At 35.2% G+C, this 24626-nt stretch overlaps 1 long non-coding RNA gene across 2 annotated transcripts in view; it reads left to right on the forward strand.

Annotated features, from left to right (window-relative positions):
- The window catches only part of LOC140641188 (uncharacterized), a 247091-nt gene that overhangs the window by 213652 nt on the left and 8813 nt on the right, over positions 1–24626 (forward strand). The window lies entirely within an intron of this gene.

A 24626-nucleotide genomic window follows, 5' to 3' on the forward strand; every position in this document is an offset into this window, starting at 1 on the left:
AAACAAAAGGCAGAAGGAGGAGGAGTTCACCTCCCCAACCCCCCTTTACTGTTTGAGTTGGGACAGCTCATCTCATCTGCTGCCTTTACACTAGGATTTATACTTTAGGTTTCCCTGGTTCTTGGACCTCTGCACTCAGATTGAAATACACCACCTGCTTTCCTGAGTCTCCAGTTTGTAGAAGGCAGATGGTGGGACTTCTCAGTCTCCATAATCACATGAGCCAATTGCTCATGATCTATATATACATATATACCTAGGTGTATATCTATGTCTTACTGGCTCTGTTTCTCTTAAAACTGTGATCATTGTAGCTCCCACAGCTGCTGTATGCTCTGAATCTAAATTTGGGGTGCATGCTATGATTTTCTGATAAATCTCAGTTTTCAAGTGGTTTGTGTCACAGTGCTGTGACTTTTCAAAAGTGGTTTTCTAATGGTATAGCTCTTTATTTGTTCCCTTTCTTTTTCTCACCTTGCTTCCTAACTTCCCGGTTGTAGCATTCTGAATTTATTATTTTTAAATTACAGACCCCTGTTGACTGTGTGTGTGTGTGTGTGTGTGTGTGTGTGTGTTCTTCTCCCCTCTTCTTTCTTACAGCATGAAAGAGGCCAGAGAAGTATCAGTGTCACAGAAATTCTGTTCCTTCAGGTGGGAATAGGCTATGGCAAAGTCCTTTCTCCTGGAGAATGGAACTTTATTTTAATCTCCCCCAAATATATTTGAAGTAATATTCTTTTACTTTAAGCTAATACTTATAGGGTAGTTGGTAAACTTCCTGTTCTATTGTTAATTATTTTTTTTTCCCATTCTCTCCTGTTTTGGATAGATTGCTATGTGTCTGTTGTTAGGACATATAGCTGTTATATGTTACAAGCCACCTCTTACAACTCTATTTTTTCACAGTCCTATGTAGGTAAATATACATTAAATGCTCACCATCAGGCCTCTTATTGTAGTTCCTCCATTCATTCTGCTATCTAAAGTTCATGGTCTAGTAAATTCTTTACAGAGTGCTAATGGGAACAGAATGTCTGAAACATTAGGTTGTCATAACGATTTATCTCAAGACTTTATAATTAAAAATCAGTGTGACTGGATCAAATCCTAGGCTCACACATTTCATAGGTATTAAGTATATTATTGATAAAAAGTATGTGAAAAGTCTGATGATCTAATTTTTTTGTAAAGATTTTATTTATTTATTAATGAGAGACACACAGAGAGAGGCAGAGACACAGGCAGCAGAGAGAGAAGCAGGCTCCATCCAGGGAGCTCCATGTGGGGGCTTGATCCCTGTACTCCAGGATCAGGCCCTGGGCTGAAGGCAGGTGCTCAACCTGCTGAGCTACCCAGGTGTCCCGATGATTCAATTTCTTTTTCTAGAGTTGTCATGTTTTGAGTGCTCAGAGAACCATTTTTTTTTTTTTTTTAATTCTAGTAGTTTGACTAGAGTGTGTTCCACTATTGGCCCGTTTTTCTGTATTTGTGTTGTATTCCTTTACTTTCTAGTTGCAAGTTTTTGTTTTGTTTTGTTTTGTTTTTTAAGTCTCAGGGATGTTTTCTTGTGTTATAACTTTTAGTATTTTTTGTTCTCTGATTTAGACTTCTTTTTTAGGGAATGCCTACTCTACATGTCTTGGGTCTTTTTTGTCTTTTTCCTGCATCTGCTGCCTCTTCTCATATTTTTTATATATCCCTTTTCATTTCTCTTTGATTTCTGACAGTTACTTTCTGTTTACCTTCTGTTCTTTTAAGTCATCATCTGTTATGCTTAGATGCTCTGTGTTTTTTTCTAGCTGAGTCTTTAATTCTAAAACAGTTCTTCTAATTCTTTCTTGAATTTTATTACATCACGTTTGAAATTCCTTTTTACATTTCTGATTTGGCTGTATCTTCCAAATCAATTATCATTTAAAATAATTTTTAGCTCTTGGTGAAACACTCGATTACAGCATTCCTGTGAAATAGACATGTGTCTAACTCAGTGTATTCTAGATCAATATTAATGTCCTAAAAGGGATCATTTCTACTAAGAGCCTGAGACAGTATAGTTATTCAGCATATGCCATTGAATATGGAATGAAACACTCCAGTCTGCTTCCGCCCACCCACTACCTTTCTTCTGGTAATTATTTCATGGGTCTCACAGATGATTTCTTTATTGATTTGATAAGACTCTGTCCCTGCATATCTAATCTGTTCTGGTCTTGGTTTTGCTACTTTTAACAGACAATTTAAAACAAATTACTTAGCTTCTCTGAGTCTTAGTTTCTTCCTCACTAAAATGGAAATTATAACTGCTACAGAGAATTATTGTGAAAATTAAATGAATATAAATGCCTAACACAGTGCCTCACTATATATGAGTAGTTCTATTAATAAAATCTAATAGAACACTTGGTATAAGTAATCTTGGTATAACTTACTATCTCTCTCTCTTTTTAAAATATATTTTTTTATTTATTTGAGAGAGAGTGTGTGAGAGAGGGAGAGACAATGTGCGCACAGGCATGTGCTCAGTAATGAGGGAAGGGCAGAAGGAGAGAGATAAGCAGACTCTTCACTGAGCCTGGAGCCTGATGCTGGGTTGGATTCCAGGACTGTGGAACTCCACCCCAGGACCCTGAGATCATGACCTGAGCTGAAGGCAAATGCTTAACCAACTGAGCCACCCAGGTTTCCCAAAGTTACTAGATCTCTTGAGTAAAAGTGCTTAACCATCTCTTTTTAGTAATGAGGAAATTACATTTTCTTCTAGCTCTGTAATTCCATATCTTCACTGATAATTTAATTGAATTCTCCTTCATTATGTACTTACATGTGTTGCTGCTTCTCTAACCCAAATTTATTTTCTCTCTTTGACTATTTGCTACAATTTTATTTCTGTCCCTTTTCTGATTTTTTCCAATAAGGCAAAACTCCTCACATACTGAACAGTTGCTCAATTTCAGTAACTGCCAAAAATAGAAGATATGTTTAGAAATGCTTTAAGGAAGCACCTATGCCATGAAAATAAAAAGGAGGGCAGTGGGGTCAATGTTGAAAGTTATGCATTTAATTTCCTTGTAAAATAACTCTGCATTTCATGTGGTCTTATCTGTACTCTTACAACATGTATTTCTCCCTTGAATTTATTTTTTCCATTGTAACACCTTATGGTTTCAAATGGATATTCTTTGCGGCTCTTGTATTGCTTTACTGGCTCTGAGTTGAGACAGAGGCAATTAAATGAATAGATTGCAAGAGAGAAATCCAGATACCTCCAAAAGGAGAAGGGCCACTATATAAGTGATCCCTAGAGTCCTGTCTAAGTCAGACTGAGCCTGACTAGGCACAGTGTACACAAGCCAACTGAATTACATAACCAGTTTCACTCACAGTGTTTATAGAAAGGTTGATTGGAATTCAGGGCCCAACTGATAAAGAAAATTTTTGTTTCATTTCACTTTTGTCTTTTAGACGTATTCATTTTGGTGATGATTCCAATCTCTGGGTTATTGCATTTATATTTGTGTACACTGTAGGTATAAGGTAGTGATAACTTATCCTGGTTGTGCATCAAAATAACTTTAAAGTTATGGCCTCTACCTCTCCACAGTCTGATTCAGGAAACTGCAAAACATAGTCATAGTTACTATTTTCTAGATTTATTCCTGGCTGTGAAACTTGATAGTTGGGTGGACTTAAGCAAGTTACTCACTTGGTTGATTTTCTCTTTTAATGAAATGATGGCAATGAAATATATGGAATAGTTTTGTAGATCTCCTTAACACAGTGCTTAACTTAGAACATGTCTCAAAGGCAAATATGAATATTCCTTGAAAAATGTTTACATTGTGGAAATTGACTAAACCATGGTGGTGATTCATGAGTTAAAACTCAAAGACCATTTAAGAGCATGTATCCTTTGTGTTCCCATTTTTTGGTCTCATTTCCAGAATTTTAGCTGAGATACAAGAGTAGTTTTGACTGTCTTCGCTGGAAGGTGATTTTACCTTTCCACCTTGCCATAAATCTTCAATAATAGTAGATTTAAAATAGAAAAAAAATCATAGGTCTGAAATTAAACTGTAGCATATGCTCCAGAAGATCATTGCTACCAGTGAGTACTGGGACAGTCTTTCCCACCTCAACCCCTTTGTTCTCTCAGCAACCACTGAGCCTCCCCTCAAGAGTGACCTCTTGTGGGGCTGCCTGGGTGGCTCAGTTGGTTAAGCATCTGCCTTCAGCTCAGGTCATGATCCCAGGGTCCTGGGGCCAGCTTAGGACTCTCTGCTTAGTGAGGAGGGAGCCTACTTCTTCCTCTCTCTCTGCTCCTCCCACCTACTTGTGCTCTCTCTCCCTCTCTCTCAAATAAATAAAAAAATCTAAGAAAATAATCTTAAGAAAAAAAAGTGACCTCTATGCATTCTTCCATCAGAGTAGAAATTCTTACAGTTTATCTACATGGTTTCTGGAGTGCACAAACCTGATGCATTTATCATCTGCCTGTCTTTGTAAACTCTTCCTGCTGTGATAATAAATAATTTGTTTTTAAGCCATTTTTTGTATTTCAAATGCCTAATCACTTAGGTCAGTGAGACAAGAAAAAACAATTGTGTATGATAAAAAGGCATATAAAACAGATCAATGTAAAGATTCATATTGTTTTTATGATACTATATATAATAATATGCATAGAAAGTGAATATGGAAAACTCATAATGGGCCAATTTTAGAAAAGCATTCAGTAGTAATCAGTTGTTGAATTGTGTTAGCAATTCAGTATTGTCAGGATGTAATCCTTTCAGCAGATATTTTGCTCATCAAAAGTATACTGGCCCCACCCCAGTATGTAATTAGCAACCCTGTTATTATACTTCTTACCTTCATTAGGTCTACTTATAATATTTAACTTATTAAAAAATTCCATGTGTATGTCCAATCATTATAGACATTTTAAAAATTACATCTAAGGTAATACCAGGTATACTCACCACATTTCATTTTATATTGATTCCGAATCCCTTTCATATCTACTTACAAATTCTTTCTTTACTGCTTTTTTCTCCTCATTCTTTGTCCTCCTCCCTTTTCATTTTTTATAGAGGTATTTTTTTTTTAAGATTTATTTATTTAAAAAAATAAAGAGAGAGTGTGTGCATGGGGAATGGGCAGAAGGAGAGAGACCATCCCCAGCAGACCCCCTGCTGAGTGTGGAGCCCAGTGATTCGAAGCTCCATCTTCAGGACCCTGAGACCAGGACTTGAGCTGAAATCGAGTTGATTGCTTACCTGACTGAGCCATTGAGGCACTCCAATCCCTTTTTGTTTTTAATTTTACATATATCTCTTAGCATATAACATCTTTTAGCTTGCTGTTTGGTTTTCCCCATCTTTCCTTTGCCTTCTCATATCAGTAAACCTGAGCTTTTATTTTGCTTCCTTTGCTTTCAAGAGACACATAGTTAAGAGTTGATTAACTTTTGTACTTCATTATCCTTTCTGTCCCCCTTTCTACTGAATCTCATAATGCTTCTCCACTCACATTTATTTATATATATATATAATACTAATATTATATATGTTTATATATTATAAATATATTTGTAATATATGTACTATATATATATATATATATATATATTTCCCTCCCCCGCCCCCCTCCAGGGGCTTTACTATCTGCTTTCTGAACATTTTTTTTTCTTTTGGCATGTGACTTCCTAATTTGAATCAATTTTTTTTTTTTTTTTTTACTGTTTATAAACATTTGGAGTTTTATTTAAAAAAAAAAATCACAACCATGAACATTGTTACAGTTAGAGGCCCTCTTGGTTCTCCACAATGATACTGAGCATGCTCACAAGGGGTTCCCATTGTTTAGTCTTTGTTAAACAACCATCTTTAAAAGAAGGAAAAAAAAAAAAAACAACTCAGCACACTACTATTTAACTTGTTTTAATGTTTCTTCACAAATGGTGAAAAATACTAAAGTACAGACAAGGAATAATCATAATGTTGTGGCCAACATTATAAATATGGAATTATAAATTTAAAACATTTTCTGGTTTAAAAAATAAATCTGGTAGTCGGTGCAGCTCTGCGGGGCCTCGCCTTTATCATTTTTTCCAGGTCCTCCACCTCCCATCTGTTCCATCAAAGGTCGGGGGGGCCCACCAGGACCGCCTCGTCTTCCCCCGCCAAGGCCGCCTGGGTCGGTGCCCCGGGCACCCCGGAAGCCCCCTCTGTCTCCACGCGGCCCCCGCGGTCCCCGAGGCCACCTCGTCCTCCCCGCAGGCCACCAGGGCCGCCTCCGCCACGGTCACCGCCCGGGGCGGGAAGGGAGGTGGAAGGAGGCCCTCAGGCTTGGGGGGGGGGGGGGGGCTTACACCGGTTGCGCTCTCTGTTCTGTTCTCCAGGCGAAGTTCTGGTTTCCACACCCCAGCACAGGTGTTGGTTTTAGGCCTGGATCTAGACCGGAACAGCGCACTCACTACATGTCAGACCCAGACAGCATGCTCTGGGGGAGCGTATGACGGTAGCCAAGTCCTATATGTTGACTGGCACACAGTAGGTGCCCAATAAATTCTGACCATTAGGACTTTTTGATGATTTTTCACCATTGTACTTTACAAATCCAGCATTGAGATATTAATAAGAAGAGTTCATTGTTAGGTTTAGGTGTCAGATTCCCTTTCTATTCTTAAGGAGTGTGTGAACTTTTTTGAGAAACCACTAAACTGTCTTCCTAAGTGTCTCTACCATTTTGCATTCCCACCACGAAGTTCTTCTTGCTCCACATTCCCCTCACATTTGGTGTGCTGTCATTGTTCAGATGGTGGCCATTCTGATAGGTGTCAAGGGGTATCTCATCGTTGTATTTCACATTCCTCCGATAACATATGATGTGGATTATCTTTTCCTATGGATATTTGCCATCTTTATATCTTTTTTGGTGAAATGTCTGTTAAGGTATTTGGCCCATTTTTAATCAAGTTGTTTACTTTCTTATTGTTGAGTTTTAAGAGGTTCTGTTTTTTTTGGGGGGGGGGGTTGTTTTGTTTTGTTTTGTATTCCTAAGATAAGAATTTTTTATCAGATGTGACTTTTGCAAGTATTTGTTCTCAGGCCGTGGCTTGTCTTCGCATTCTGTTGGCATTGTCTTTTGCTGAGCAGAAGTTTTTAGTTTTAATGAAATTCAACTTTCCAATTTATTGCATGGATCGTGTCTTTGGTGCTCTGTTTAAAAGCTATCACTATACTTAATGGGCATTTAGGTTTTCTCCTGTGTCATCTTGTAGGAGGCTTATGGTTTTGTCTCTGACATTTATGTCTGTGATCCATGATCAGTTAATTTATCTGAAGGGGGCAAGGTCTGTTTGTAGATTCTTTCTTTTTTTTTTTTTTCTTTTTGCAACTAGACATCCATTTGTTACGATACCATTTGTCGAAGGGACTATCTTTGCTCTATTGTATTATCTTTGTTCCTCTGTCAAAGATTAGTCGTCTCTATTTGTGCATATCTATTTCTGGGCTATTTTGTGAACTTATCTATTTATCTATCTTTTGTGAATTCCACACTCTTTTGATTATTGTAACTTTATAGTAAGTCTTGAAGTTGGGTTGTATAAGTCCTTCAGCATTGTTCTTTTCCTTCAATATCATGTTGGCTATTTAGGAAGCTTTTGTCTTCCTCTATAAACCTGTAGAATAATTTCATCAATATCCAGAAAGTAACCTCATGGGATTTTGATTACTATGGTCTTGAGTCTTTATAGATCTCTTTAAGTTGTTGGCAAGAACTGCCAAGAGTTTTCCTATATACGAACATGGAGTATCTCTCCATGTATTTAATTCTGTTTTTGTTCATCAGATTTTTTTAGTTTTTTTCATACAGATTATACTTTCCTCTTACAGATCATATTTTGTTAGACAAACCATAAGAGACTCTTAATCATAGGAAACAAAGTGAGGGTTGCTGGAGGGGAGTTTGGTTGTGGTGATGGACATTAAGAAGGGCACATGATGGAGTAAACACTGGGTGTTACATAAGACTGATGGAACACTGACCTCTGTCTTTGAAACCAATAATACATTATATGTTAATTAATTGAATTTAAACAAAATTAAACAGAAAAAAATAAAAATAAACAGTTAAAAAAGGATTTATCTACAACTTTTCCTACAATCACTTACTAATCCCTGGAATTTTATTTATTTATTTATTTAGTTAGTTAGTTTCTGCATAATTGATGGTGCCATTTGTGAGCAAACACGGTTTTATTTTATTTTTTCTCCCAAATCTTGTATTTTCTTTTCTTTCTTACTGCATTTGCTGGCACACCCAGTACAGTGTTGGAGAGGAATTGTGAGATAGCATATCTTTGCCTTATACCTGATCTTACAAAGCTCTGAGTTTTGCAATGTTAAGTACTCTCATTGTTGTACTCTCATAAGTTTTTTGTAGGTGCTTATATCAAGTTGAGGCATTTCTCCTCTCTTTTTAGTTGGCCGAGAGTTTTTATCATGAATGGACACTGGGTTTTGGCTTAGGCTTTTCTGCATCTCCTTGTATGATCATTTGATATTTTTTCTGCCTGTAGATGTGATGGATTCTATTAATCAATTTTCTCATGTTGAACCAGTCTTGCATACTTGGGATAAATCTCACTTTGTTAGAGTGTATAATTCATTTCATGATCCCTAACTTTTATTACCTTCTTAATGTCCACTTGTTCTGATGATTCATGGATCTTAGGTTTTGTCTTTGTGTTGTTTACTTATGTATTTTATTTTGATACAAAAAAGAGTAGTTTGGATTGTATTATTCTCAAGATTCCTTTTTACTGCAAAACTCAATTATATAACCATTTTAATTCATTTTGACCTGTCTTTACTGTTGTCTTATTTCAGTTTAATATACAACATTTAAAAATCTTCAAATTATGTAAAAAAAAAAAGCTTTCTTTATTTGCTATCATGGTAAATTTTGAATGATAATATTGTATATGAGTTACTAAGAGTAACCCAATAGCTCATAGCATTTCCCAAGCACTGTGTAAACATAACTCAATAAATTTTAACAAACTCAGAGACCAGCTGAATGTTTTCAGCAGCAAGATTTTCTTGCTTCACACCAGGGATTCCATGAAACTGTCTTAATTCTGCAATGGTTACTCAATCTTTTTCATAATCCATATCAAATATTTGACAAGTTATGCATTACTTATCCACTTGTGTTTCATATGCTCCACCTTCCCCTCTATCCAAGAATGTGAGCTTCATGAAAGAAGGAATTGTTTTCCTGTTTTTCTTACTTTTTTATCCTCAGCATTTAGACTTACTGGCATATAATAGATAATAATATTTATTGAATAAAAAATTGTATTCAAATGTATAGCTAATTAGAGAATTATAATTTAAGATTATATATAGGTAATGATGTATCAGTTGAAAAATTTCACTGAAAATAGCTATACTAAAACCTTCCCCTTCTTTCCTGTCCACTTTAATAACATATAAAAACCAGAATTTATAATTTAGTTTTAAAAATAATTTATTGAAATTTAATTTGACTACCTAGAAAAAGAGTAGGAAATAGTAATCTACAAAGAGGAACTTTGTGAAACTTTCTTCACAGACAAAATAATGTAGCTTTAAAGTTTGAGAATTGTGGCTTCTGGAAAAAAAATCTGAATTTCCTCAGATGACTTTGGTCCAAATATCTTTCCATTCATAGAAAAGATACTCCATATGAGAGGGAGAATTTTTTCAAAAAGTTTCTCTTTAACTATTTACTCTTTGAACTCCTAAATTATTTCTGCACTGTTACTTGCCATCAGAAAGGGTGGAGTTGGGGATACATGAGAGAATGAACCTCAAATCCATGGTATTCACTTGCCTGCAGTCCACTTTGTTGTACTAAGCCTTTGGTTATGACTCTGTTGCATTCTAAACCCCAAACCTGTCTTTGCTCAAAATGTTCCATGGTTCTGAGTGACTTCCTCCATCTTTAGACATCTCAGCTCTTTGCTGAAATCCCTGGACACATCTTGAAGACAAAAATCTGTCTTTTTTTCTCTGTATACAAGCTGTACCTTGTACAGAGCCTGTTACAGTAAGTGCAGGACAGGAAACAGGTAAATGAATACATGAATAGGTGAAGTGAATAAATGAAAGAATTTGCTCATGTTCCTGATTTGGGGCACAATTATTTTTAGTGACCTCAAAGAGTGGGGTGGATAGTCTCCATAAAAATCTTTAGTTCTCTTCTTTCTTTTTTTGGCAGCAGGCACCAAGCATCAGTGCTTACGGGAAGGGTGATGTCCCTCATGCCTAACACTTTAGGTTTATTTCCTTGTTTTGGCTTATGTTCCACAGACAAATTACAGTGTTCAGACAATTATTGAGATAACTCAGGTAATAAAACTCCCTTTGCTAAAAGATCTGTTGCAGTGCAAATGGTAAGCAGTTGTTCACTATTAGATAACGTTTTTGTTGGCATGATTGAAATCACCATTTAACCATATGGGGCAAAATGTAAGCCCCAAATAATATTTCTTGGCTGATAGGTAGATGTCTCTTTTCAATCTCTTATCATTTTAGTCTCTAGTTTCCTCTGCAGTATCCATAAATGGAGTCCCACATTAGAATCAGTGTTTTGGGTTCTACTATCTGTATCATTGTTAATAAATGATAGAGTTAGAGTGACATTTGGAGAAAACTTTAACAATAACATTTTAAGAAATACCCCAAATGTAGAGAAACAAGTAATGAACTCCCTCAATAATACAATACTCTTTGATGATTTAATGACCTTTCAAAGCGACATCCAGATCCACAATTTGAATTTGTAAGTATCTTTCAATTGTATAGCTGATAATATTTTCATAAGAAAAAATAATATGTTTCTATATAACACAGCACCTGTGAAGCTCATTCAATAGCTGTCTGTGGTGTCGGTAGCTGTGAGAGCTCTCAGAATTTGGGAATGTGGATAGAATGGGCTCCATAGCCGAGTTTCTCATGGACACCTCCTGAGCACTATTTGTAAGGCACAGTAGGTTTACACAGTGCTGACAGAGGCCCAGAAAGGATGAGTTTCAACTTGAGATTGTCAATCTTTAAGAAATCAGAAACCAGGATAGTGCACTAAACCATTGCAAATGCAAACAGAAATAGTGGGTCTGAGGAGAATTTTGCCTAAAGGCACAAATCACTGTGCCTTTATCTCTGATTAGACAGATAATAAGAGTGAATTATAATAAGATTGCTCCAGAATCTGAGTCAGTAATCAGAGTTTTCACAGAGTTGTAATACTTCATAAACACAACTAGAAACATGGGATTTCAAATATATGATTTTCCCCACTTTGCTTTTTGCTGTTTTATGGGAATGAGAAGTGAAGTCTTTCATATTAGAATCATCTTGATGACCTACAAAAACAAAATAATGATTATATCTTTCTATGAAAGACCAATGGCAAATAATTAATTTATCAGCAATTAGTAGCACACAACAGAGAAGCCTTTCTTGACTTTTTTCTCTGCTATTTTAGAGCCAAATCCCTTTGACAACTTTCAAGATGTTTTTTTTAAACCCATGAAAACAGGAAGAGAGTAAGACCCAAACATTATATATGAAGCCCATGTACACCAGTTAGTGATTAATCATTGGTAATGGACTGCATACTTACAGCTCAGCTGTTAATTCATTGCTTCTGGCTACCGTTTTATTTCACCCAAATAATGTATTTTGGAATATTCCCTGAAGAAAATCTTACATTTTCTGTCAGGGTTCTCAGTCAAACTCAGTAGCTATGTGTATACATACACGTCTCGAGGATATACAACTCAGAAAGAAATACATCCAGCTCCATTTTATAAAAGCTTCTGATCACTGCAGTAATACTTAACAGGCTTTGGAAAGTGGGCACGTGTTTTTTGTAAAGTCAAATATGATGATATTTTCACAAAGTTGCATAACTGTGATTTTACACATTTAATTATAATTATTCTCTTCCATCAAAAAGAATTCTATGTGTGGGGGACTTTTACAGATTGATATGAGGGACTCAGGACAGTTTCTTAAGAGTCTTGCAACCCAGACATACTATAATGGGATGTCATCTACACTTGCCAAGTTGCATTATATGATTTAGCTACAGCTATGTGAAAAGGGTTTGAGTGCTGCTTTTTCCCTGGTGAAGAATTTAACTAAAATTCCTGTAGCCTTGGCCAATCAAGCATACTGTATTCTGATAATGGAAGTGCAGTAACTCAATGTTCCAGTTAAAGACAGCATTAAAAACCTTGTCAAGGAAACTTTCACATGGCTGCAGAGAAGGGTCCTTGATGTTGAATGGAAAGGAAATTTTTTCTGATACAGTTTGGAAACCAAGTTACAGATGAATGAAGTCATAGAGTCAGTGGGAGTTTGCCAGAAGCATTATATACTTGACTTAGTTGCTCCTTGTTATCCTCAAAAGAAGGTGGGGAATCTGACTATAAGTAAACTACTTTTAAAATTATGTGCATCATTTCTTCTTTCAGACTTGTTGAATTGTTGAGAAAATAATGTTTTGCTGAGGAAATATAGTTCTTATGCTTTTAGCTACTCACTAAAAAGGGCAAATGAAACTTTTTTTTTTTTTTAAAGAGTGGATGAAAGCAAAATAGGGAGAACTAGAGAACTTCAAGAGACTTTATCCCAAAAGAATAGAAGTCCATTTTTTGGCTAAGCTCTGCTTTTCATTAAATTTCTCCATCAAATGGGCCATGGTAATTGAGAACTCATATAATCATATATATGTCTAAATGGTCAATGAGTTAGTAATTGATTGATTCAGCTGACTCTTTGAAGAACTAAGAAAATAAAATCATCATTAAAGATTATAATTTAATTGAAAATGAGGAAAATTATTGTCTTCCATATATCCTGTTCCCAGTATACAAATTATTTGAGTATCAGTATGATTAACCCATAATGGGTACATCCAAAGAATTTAAAGTTTCAGCTTTAGCTATTAAATCATGCTTTAAAATAACAGTTCTTTTTGAGTAATGTGAAAGTCAGGAGTACTCTCAGCAGATATTTCCAGCTCATTCCTTACTCAACACATCCTTGCTGGCCCACCTATCAGGGGATGGACATGAGGCCAGTCCTGGCCTATGAACAGTGAGCAAGAATGATATGTGTTACTTCTGGGACAGAATGTCTGATGGCTGATACAGACTTTTCTTCGGATTGTTGATCCAGAGTTTTCTTTCTTTCAACCCAATCATGGCTCGTTTCTGCTTAGCTCTAAATGTGAAAGATACACAACAGAATCCTCGCTCACCTAAATAGACATGTAACAGAAATTGAGAATAAACTTTATCACTTTGAGCCACTGGGATCCAAGAGTTGTGTAGCCAATTACAACCTAGCTGATCCTGAAGTGAATAAAATATGAATTTTTAATTTTTTAAAATTGTCTTTAAAAATGAAGGCAAAAATCAGCAAACTATTTAAGAATGTCAAAAACTGGTAGGAACCCCATCTAGTAGATTAACAACTTAGTTCTCTTGAATCTTTAATAATAACTTAATTGTTCTTGAGAGAGTAAGGTCAACAATGTTTTAATTCCTATTATAAAAGCATCTTTGCCAACGTTTTAGATTATGTGTGTGTGTGTGTGTGTGTGTGTGTGTGTGTGTGTATTTAGTGAAATTTACAGTGCTTGCTAATAGACTGGATGTAGAGGCAGGTGTCAAACTCCCTGGTTTCTGATGAATGACTGGATTGATGGCAATGCCTTTCACTAAGATAATGAACACTGGCAGAGAATCAGTGTTTTGAATGAAGACTTTAAGTTCGCTTTGGGACATGTTGATTTTGAATCTCCTCTGAGACATCAAAGAGCAGATGTCAAAATGCAAACAAGATAGAAAAGTCCAGACCTCAAAGAAGATATGCAGACCTAGGTATATATTTGTGAAATACCTGTATATCGGTTAGCTTAAGTCATGTACATAAATGAAATGGTGGAGGAAGAAAAAAATGGTGGAGGAGAGGCTTTAGGGCAGAAATTTGAAGAATATTAATGTTTATTGTACTAACCAAATACTTACAAAGTAGATACTGAAGGAATGATACAGATGGATGTAGAAGTAAAATCAGGGGAGTATTGCACAGTAAATACCAAAGGAAGTCTTTTAAGAGTTGGTCTATTATATTGATGGTTCTCAAAATTCAAGTAAAATGAGGACCATAAGATTTAGCAAGATTGAGATCACTATTAACTTGAGTAAGAGCTGTTTCAGGGGAGCCTAGAACTGAGGTACTATTTTCTTTCTTTTTTTAAATTAGGGTGTTTGATAAACAGATTTTTTTATTTCTAAGTATTTGGTTTGCTGTTTTTTTTTATTTTCTAGAAAAAAACAATGCAGAAAATACATTTGATTAAATGTGGATAGTGCTTAATTAAAATCTTAAAAGCATTGCAATAGTAATATAGCATATAGTAGATGAAGCACTTCTTTGCACATTAACTCACGAGAACCATAGGATCCTACCTTTGTAAACCCTGTTCTAAAATCTATAAATGAATACCTATTCCGTTGCCCAAAGGTAATATTTTACAGAATAAAATGGTCTAGATACTTTGCTTACAAATTAGAACAATTCTGAAAACAGCAGTTTAAATTATTTAATTACATATTAATTTTTATTCAGAAAGTTTATTAATGAAAGATTACAATACACATGCTTTTTGCTAATGAAAAACTATTTTAGTGTTAAATTAGTAACTAAACAGAGTATATGGATAGTAAAACCGAACATGTGAAGGAGGATTAAGACAAGCCCTTCCAGTGGCAGTTACACCACATATAGCTCCATTCAGGAAGAGAACTGGCAAGATGTCTAGCTGAGCTTCACCTGTTTGAACAAGAATCTGTCTAGAAACTCATGAAGGGGCAGTTGTACATTGCTGGTTCTCCAAATTAGACATCTACAATTAAACTGAGCACATGTGCTATTTCTTCAAACATCTATAAAAATAGGTTTTAAAATGTAAGATTAAATGTGTAACAGGCTTCAAAGAAAGCTACTCTCTCTCATTTTGAACTAACACAGATGACAGGTATTAATTCATTTCACAAAATAATCTTAATCACTGTCTATGATGCAGGATTTAGGCAGGCCAAGGAAAAGAATAACCAATCTGATAACTAATTAGTCTATGGTTTAGTCTGATTTAAGTTCCACTTTACTAACTTAAATCTCAAGTGAAAGACTACTACATATTAGATTAAAAAAACACTGAAGATTGATCTTTCATTTATTCCTTAGTGTCTGTCTTTAAATATTTAAAAATTTGCCAAACATTTGCAGTAGTACAGTGACCTAATTCATAGCCCTATTTGTTAAATAGTATTTTAATTTGTATAAGTATCTCTTTCAAATAATCATTTGCTTATTGCTCATTATCATCATTGGAAAAAAAATTCTGTCCCTGAGAACCAAATCTAATTTTACTAAAATAAAACCTCTTTTGATTTATGTGGGGGCATATGCTGATTTTAATTATAGGGAGAAATTTTATCTGAACAGCAGCTGGACATTAACCTTCACATCTTAATATAAATGTCCTGGAAAACAATTCAATCAGCTCATATTATCTTTACATCAATACAACAGTCAGAGGATGTTTAATGGTGGTAGTCCAACAAAAGGTTACAAAACTAATAAATAGTGGGCTGGAGTCAGTGGCTTATTGAAATTGTATAAGTAAAGGATCAGATAATCAAACTTCCAAGTTTTTTGAGGAGCCTTTGAAAATTCGAAAATCCAGTGATCAGAGCCTTTTAAGATTAAATGAAGAATTCCTGATTATAGAATGAATGAGGGGAGTACATAAAAAAAAAGATGTTATTAAAAACATGCCCATTATCTTTTGGCCTCTGGGCAAGCACAAGGCACTCTCATACAGAATATGACACTGAATTTTTGGACTATATGAATTTAGTGTCTCTTCCCATCTGGTTATATTCTGCTTCTGTTATTGCAAGCAATTCACCATTCTACTCCAAACCTACCAAAATTAAAGAATAAGAAACAACATGCAAGTGGATAATTTAAATTCAGTTTTTGATATGGTAAATATTTTCAAAAATTATGTGATGCATTCTTAAAATTGTCAAGGAAAACTTTTTTCTTTAGATTTACATATTTATTTTAGTGAGAGAGAAGCCTGGCACAGGACTCGATCTCATGAACCTGAGATCATGACCTGAGCTGAAACCAGGAGTCAGAAGCTTAGCCAACTGTACCACCACGTGCCCCAGAACACTTTTTTTTTAATGAGTGAACCTTGGTTTATCCTTGGTTTCAGTAGCTTTATTGTCACCAAACTTAATATAATTAGTAAAGTCACGACTTGATATAAATTATGTCTATGATAACAGATAAGTAAGCTATAGGATTAAAAAAATTAGCTCCTTGAGGCAAATATGTCAATGTGATTGCACCCGAGTGGAAATTCCTGGCTGCAGCACTTGTGCCTGTTTGTTTTCATGGGCAAATGTTAAGTTTATTCTAATTACCTTGGTTGGTTGGTTGGTTGGTTGGTTGGTTGGTGGGTTTCAGTAGATGGAAAGCCATGCAAGAAAATAGTGAGGAGGGACACTGGGTGGCTCAGCGGTTGAGTGTCTGCCTTCCACTCAGGCCATGATTCTGGAGTCTCGGGATCGAGACGCACATCGAGCTCCCTGCATGGAGCCTGCTTCTCCCTCTGCCTGTGTCTCTGCCTCTCTCTTTGTGTCTCTCATGAATAAATAAATAAAATCTTTTTTTTTTTTTAAAGAAAATAGTGAGGAAAATTAACATCAGTGGGGAGTATAATATTTGTCATTTTTTAAAGATCTATTTTTATTTATTTTAGAAAGAGTGCATGAGTGGGGAGAAGGGGTAGAGGGAAAGGGAGAGAGAGAATCTCAAGCAGACTCCATGCTGAGTGTGAAGCCCAATGGAGGGCTCGATCCCAGGACCCTAAGATTGTGAAATGAGCCAAAACCAGGAGTCCAACACTCAATTGACTGAGCCACCCAAGCACTCCGATATTTGTCACCTTTTAATTTTCCCTTTTGTACTCAAATGAAGGAAATAACTTTGTTCTGTGGACCCAAAGGGGATAGCTTCCCTTTGTATTTCTTTTTTTTTCCCCTTGGTATTTCTTGATATAACTTGTTGTTCTTTGGATTCTGAAAGGGCTGCTTTCTGGGCTTACCTTTGCTATTGCCCAACTGTAAAAATATTTTTTTCAGTGTAAGACAAGAAAAATACTCAATGTAACAATAGGGCAATACATGTGAATGGGCATGGTTCTTCAATAATAACACAAAAATTTTAGTGTGAACTTTTTTTTAAGTTCTCATTTTGGGGCGCCTGAGTGGCTCAGTCAGTTAAGTATCTGCCTCCAGCTCAGGTCATGGTGTCAGGGTCCTGGGATGGACCTCCACATTAGGCTCCCTGTTCAGTGAGTAGCCTGCTTCTCCCTCTCCCTCAGCTCCTCCCCCGCTCATGCTCTCTCTCACTCAAATAAAAAAAAGTCTTTTTTTTTTTTTTAAATAAAAAGTCCTCATTGTGTGATAAATACATGTCAGGTAAATGCAAAGATAAGAAAAGCAGGTAGTGTTAGTATCACACATGGTGTAAGTAAGGAAAAATGGTTTAAATGATACAGAAGCTAATTACACTGAAAATAATTGATCTGCAAATACATGTTATAGACTTCATTAAAACTACAGCAGCAGTAAGTCACAAAGGAAAAACAATTAGAAGTAAAGTGACCCTATTAACATAAAAATAATAATGAAAAGTATAGTATGCCACTGATTTATGGTAGGTCATGTGGACAGAATAGTAATTACAGCTTCCATTTACTTGGAGCAAAGTTTTATATATGTATCGTCTTTGATACTTTGCATAGATTTGTGCCATTTGGTAAGTGAGAAAATTTGTGAATGGCTCAGAGAGTTAAGTAACTTGCTTGGGTTAATAAAACTTTTAGGTAATTGAGCTTGAATTTGAATAAAATCCCTATGACTGCAGAACATCACACTTGCAAATAAAGCTCTTAATTATTTGAAGAAGTACTAAATAGAATTAAATATATATTATCTATGTATTTCATAATATTGTTGGGTCTAACTAATTGAATTTAGAGACTTAATTTAGGAGACATCAAGAAGACAGAAAATAAGGATATGGAAGATAAGAGACGTACATTTTAAAAATGCATCTAAGAGATACACATTAAAAGTGCCACTTTGAAAATAGAAGATACAACTTCTTTTTAACTATCCATGAAACATTTGCAAAGTTATATTGCCCGAAAGAATCATAAATTAATTAATATTATTCACAAGTCAAATGTAAGCAAAAAATGTTTAAAAAGAACACTCATAGACAGAAAAAGGAAAAGGATTATGAATAAGAAGATTTATCCTCTCTATGCAAGGAATACTGATAATCAAAATATTGCTCAAATTAACCCTAGAAGAGATATGAAATCAAAATAGGACAACTGTTAATGACATTGAGAAATCTGTCAGAGAATATGTTTTGTAAAAGCACTAGCTTGTGAAGGTTATCTCCCCCGATTCCTATTTGCTCTGGTATTGTTTTATGGTTGTATTTTATTTCTTTCAATTACTGTTCTATTGTTGCAACAGTTCAGCCAGTCCAAGTGTGGTTCAATCCAAGAAGTAAGAGCAATTTAGTACTAGAAATGCTATTGATCTAATCAAATATTTAAAGGTTTAAGGATAGTAATCTAATGTCATCCCCTAAATGTGAAATATATTTGGTAAAATAATTTTGTTCTTAAATTGGAAAAAAAAGAAGAAAAACAAAAAATCTTAGTGAACTAGCAATAAATAGAAACATTTCTAAAATGTTAAAAGAAAGTCTATATGCAATTTAAGGCCAGAAATATGATCATTGCTGCATGCTGAAGCACTAGATGTGTCCCATTAAGGCAGAGTAAATACTTGAGTACCCATTAATACCACTTTTCTTTAACATTGTTCTGAAATTACTAAACATATAATTGCATCGGTGGAATAAATAATAAGATAAAAATTGGGAAGAATTTGTAGACAGTATGATGGAAAGCCTAGACATTGAAGAAACTCATTTAAAAATTAGCACACGGAGTGCCCGGGGGGCTCAGTGGTTGAGTGTCTGCCTTTGGCTCAGGTCGTGATCCTGGGGTCCTGGGATTGATTCCTGCATTTCTGCCTAAATCTCTGCCTCTCTCTGTGTCTCTCATGAATAAATAAACAAAACTTTAAAAAATTAGCACAGTTAGTTTGCAAGGGTTGCCAAAACAAAGTACCGCACACATGATAGCTTGAAAACAGAAATTTCTGCTCTCACATTTTTGGAAACTAATAGTCTAAACTTCAAGGTGTCATCAGGGATACTGCTTAGGAAACCAATTCCCTTGGTTTGCAGATGGCTGTCTTCTTCCACTGTCTCCCTGTGGCCTTCCCTCTTTGTCTTGTGTCCTAATCTCTTCCTCTTATAAGGACACTAATCATTATTGGATTAGAGCCCACCATTATGATTTTTTTTTATCTTAATTACTTCTTAAAAGGGCCTAACCCCAAAGACAGTCACATTTTTCAGTACTGGGGATTAGGACCTCAACATAAGAAGTTGAAGGCATACACCTGAGCCCATTAGAGAATTTAACAGATTTCAGTAAAGTAAGGGATGAGAAAAGCAGGTACAAATGTGTAATCTTTTCTAATATCAAGCAGTAAGTGATTGAAAATGCAGAAGAAGAAAGGGGACTGTACACAATGTCCATAAAACGATAATGACAGCTTAGGGAGAGTGGTGGACTTGGCACTGGACACCCTGGGCATTTTGAGAAGCCATATAAATATCATAGGGCTTTGCAAAGGAACAAAATTTTGTTCATTTTGGGAAAGAAATTCCTCTAAAAAAAAAAAAAACCCAAACTATGAGTTTATTCTGTAGAGTGGAGGCTTTTCAGAGAGAAAAAAGGATCTTCATGTTGTTATCTAAAATAAATGTACACACTGATCCAGTGGTTTTAGGTGTCATTTTAAACAATGACTTTGCAAGTAAAATATATTAATTAGTATTTTATAAAAGTAAAAACTACCCTTCATTTTGTACTGCTTTAGCTTTCATTGGAATAAGCCATCCATGAGCTAAAATAAGAAGGTAGAAGAAACCTAGTAGCATAAAGTTACTTTTAGAATAAGTTAATATCTTTTAAACCAGTGAAGTGAAAAACAAATTATTTTTCCCCTTTTTCTGTTCTTCTGTATGCTAAAGAGTCTTCTTTTTTAGCAGCATGCACTTAAAACTTTTAAGAAAGTACCACATATTTCTAGATGAGTGGCTAGTGAGTGAACCTCATTGGGAGCTTTCCATGGGTTAAGCCCCAGTCCTTTTTATCAGGCTCTCCCCACTCCCTCTACTTCTCTTCCTTTTGCTGTAAATGCTCAGTCTGATTTCTACTTCTTCAAAAACTGCCATCACCCACACTTGCCATTCAGGAATTTCTCTGCAGGCTTTGGTGGCAGTAATAGACAAAAACCTACCCAGACGGCCAACCGCAAACCCACCTACATAGCTGCCCCTGATGATCACTCCAGGACTTTCCATTCAAGATTTTTACTGGTGACTGACAAGATGATGACCAGGGGGAGTCAAAAAGCTTAAGGTTCTCATATTCCTTATCTCTGTTTCAAAGTTTATGCCTGCATGTTTTATTCCAATGTATTTCCAGTGACATTGGATGGAATTTACCCTGCTTCCAAAACAACTACTCCAAAAGGAAAGGAGAACTCTTGAAGCTACCTCCCTTTGTGACTTAACTGTCATACTTGTCATACTGCAAGTCCTGATCAGAGTCCAATGTGGAGCTTTCTTATCCAAAACAAAAAGAGATGACATGACCATAATTGGATGCTTGATTTGATTAATACTCAAAAAACATTGTCTTAATAAAAAGGTATATAAATACAAAGTATGTTAATTTTGAAAATTAAGTGTAACGGAAAACAAGCTCACCTCTGAAAATCTAACATTTTAATACATGTTTTTGAACATCTGAAAATATTTTGTTTTGGAATATGGCTAAAAGATGTGTAGTTCCTCTAAACATGGAATTAGTGCCTTCAACTCTATGTAGGTCATGTCTCTCCCCTGTGTAGAATATGTGGGACAGCTTCCTAAAGACTTTGAAAAATAAACAAAAGCAGGCAAAATGGGAGAGGAGATGAGAGCTTCAAGTGGGATTGATCTGATGGTATGTTTCCTGTTTCTGTTTGCTTTTGTTTTTGTTTTCTTACCATATCTTTCATCATGGATACAAAAGGAACCTGAATTCTGGAATTGTGCCCTGGGAGCAAACAAAAAGAGCAAATAAAAAGAAGCCCTCTAACTCTGGTCTGGGCATCAAGAAAAGAGAGCTTTCTGCAGGGAGAAAATAGGAAAAAGATCTCAGTATTTAGTTCTCCTGACCCAGCCACCAGAGCATCCTCATTTTTAAAGTTATAATTCCATTATGGCAGCAATCACTATATCAGCCAGGCATACACCTAAAACTCTGAGGGACAAGACTCCATTGGCCAAATGAACTGTCAACTGAAGGGTGGTGGTGCTAGGGTTATAACCTCATCTATCCTTCCATCACTTGACCTCAGAACCAGGCATCGTTACTGGAAGTTCATATAAGAGCAAGGAAACTAAAGTCCTAGTTTTCTAGACAGATGGCCAGAAAAGGGCACTTTGATAGCCAGAGAGTGTTGGGAAGACTACAGAGAGGGGACAGCTCAAGAAACCAAACCCCTGAAACTGATGATGTAGGAACCCCCAGGCTCACCCCAAACTGCATGTGCAAGAGTCTGACCCTCAACAGCACATCGGAAGCTTTGAGAACGTCAGTGTGGACTCTGGATGGGACATATGGGGCACAGAGTCACATGGCACTTTAACATGTCCAGGATCCAATCCAAAATTTGTAGGACACAAGAATGCCCACACTCACAGGGGAAAAAGACAATCAAAAGATGCCAAACCCAGGATAAATCAAATGTTGGAATTATTAGACAGAACCTCTGAGGGAACCATCAAAACCTTGTTCCAAGAAGGGACAACACTCTTAAAATTTTAGAAACAGGGGGTGTGGGAAATCTTAAATGGGAAAAAATACAATAATCCAAATTAAAAAAAAATGACTGGGTAGCTCAATAGTAAAATACTGATGATTTTGGAAAACCACTATCCTCTTTGATTTTCTTTTATCTGTTTGGATTTATATTCTGAAGAGCTAAAACTTTTACATGAAGGTTTCTCATAGTAACTTCTTAGAAAAAGGTATTAAAGCAGAGCTATAGCATGAGTACTGAATTTTATCAAATGATTTTTTCAGCAGCTTTTGAGATGATCAGATGATGTCACTCCCTTTTATTCTGTTTACATAGTGAGTTACATGGATTGATTGTTTAATTTTGAGCCATTCTCACATCCCTGGAATACAATTCACTTGTTATTGATATATTACCTTCCTTATATATCATTAGGCTCAATTTGCTAATGCTTATTAAGAGTTTCTGTGTCAGTGTTCATGAGGGATAATGTCCTTGTCAGGCTTTGATGTTTGGTTTATATGAGCCATGTGAAATCAGCTAACCACTGTTACTTCCTCTTGTCTTGTCTGAGAAAGTAGTGAGATTGTGCAGCTATTTAGTTCATGAGTTTTCTACATGGAAATTTAATTTCCTTTAGTTGGCTATTTGGGTTTTGTATTCCCTCCAGTATCAGTTTGTATTAATTGTGTTTTTCAAGGACATATTTTGCATTTTCTATAGGCTATCCTATTCCTTGGCATACATTATTCATACTACTCTTATTGTTCTTTTAATTAATGATGATCTAACTAATATGTGCCCTGTAATACCCAATATTGGCAATTTGCGTTTTCACTTTTATCAGTTCAATTCTCCTAGGAGCCTATTAATTTTATTAATCTCCCCAAAGAACTGATTTTTAGCTTTGTTAATGTTCTTCTTGTGTGCATTTTTATTTTATTGGTTTCTGCTTTTATCATTATTTTCCTTGTATTTTAATTTGCTCCCTTTTCTCTGCTCATTCAAGGAGAAACTTAGGCATTTAAGATCATAATTTTCATTGTAGTCCCTGTTGTAGATGCATCCTCCATATTTTTATTATCATTCCTTTTGAAATATTTTCTAATTTACTATCAGATTTTATTTTGACTCATGAATGTCTTAAGAAGTCTGTTATTGAAATCCTAAATATTGGAAGATTTTTAAATAATGGACTGATTTTTAATTTAACTTTATTTTGATTTGAGAACATTATAGCATTTCCATCATTTGAAATTTATTGGCACTTATTTTTATAGCATTGCATGTGGTCTAATGTGATAAATGTTTCATGTGCATTTGAAAAGAATATCTAATCTATAGTTGTTGAGTGTGGGCATTTGATAAAGATCCATTAGGTCAAAGTGATTGACATTGTGGTTCAAATAGGGTATATTCTTATATTCTGTAAGTAACTGAAATTTCCAGTGTGATTGTACATTTATCTGTCTCTCTTAAGTATTATCAAATTTTGCTTTATATACCCTGAGGCTCTATTATTAGGTGTATATCCATTAATGATTATGATCTTGCTGATGAATTTACCTTTGTGTCATTCCAAAAGTTCCTTGTTTATCTCTGGTAATAATTATTGGCTTGAAACCTACCTTTTCTCAAATGAAAAATCTCTTCACATGAGATTTCTTATGTTTAGTTGAGTAGTGTATCTTTTCCAATCGTTTTACCTTCAACTTATCTGTGTCTTTACATTTAAAATGCCTTTCTTCTGGAAAACATATATTTGGTTCTTATTCTGCATTTTAAGTACTTTTTTCCTATACCAGCTTGTGTAATTACTGATATTCTTTGGTTGGGGTCTACCATTTTGAAATTATTTCATATTTGTTCATTCTGGCTTTGCTGTTTAGTCACTTCTTTCCTGTTATCTTTTATTTTGCTTGAATAATTTCTAGTATTTCATTTAAAAAAATTTTAGCTCTTTATTTGTTACTGTGTGTTTAATGCTGCTCTAGGGTTTTAATACATCTTACTATCTTGTAACTCAGAGTAAATATCGTTGCATTTCATTGAAAATGTTAAGAAAGATGTGACAACATAAAACATTTTCCCCTCATGTTTTCCCTAAGGGGATTTTATCAACCTCAAGCCTCACAACACAGTTCTTGTTTCAAATAGTAAATATTTTTCAGAGTAATTAAGATAAGAATGTCCACATATTTACTATTGCTAATACTCTATACTTCCTGTTTCTTACTTTATTTTTCCTGTTTTAAATCTGAGTTTTCATCTTACCTTATTCATCTTTAGCATAAGGAATGTCTTTTTCTTGGGGAAAAAATCTTCTTGTCACAAATGCTCTCAGTTTTTACTTATCTAAGTAGGTCTTTATTTTACTTTCATTTTTGAAAGATGGCTCATTGAATACAGAGTTTCAGGTGATGACGTATGTGTGTGTATGTATATACATATATATATTATATATATAATA

The sequence above is a fragment of the Canis lupus genome, chromosome 10, assembly GCF_048164855.1.
Source record: "Canis lupus baileyi chromosome 10, mCanLup2.hap1, whole genome shotgun sequence".
Taxonomy (NCBI): Eukaryota; Metazoa; Chordata; class Mammalia; order Carnivora; family Canidae; genus Canis; species Canis lupus.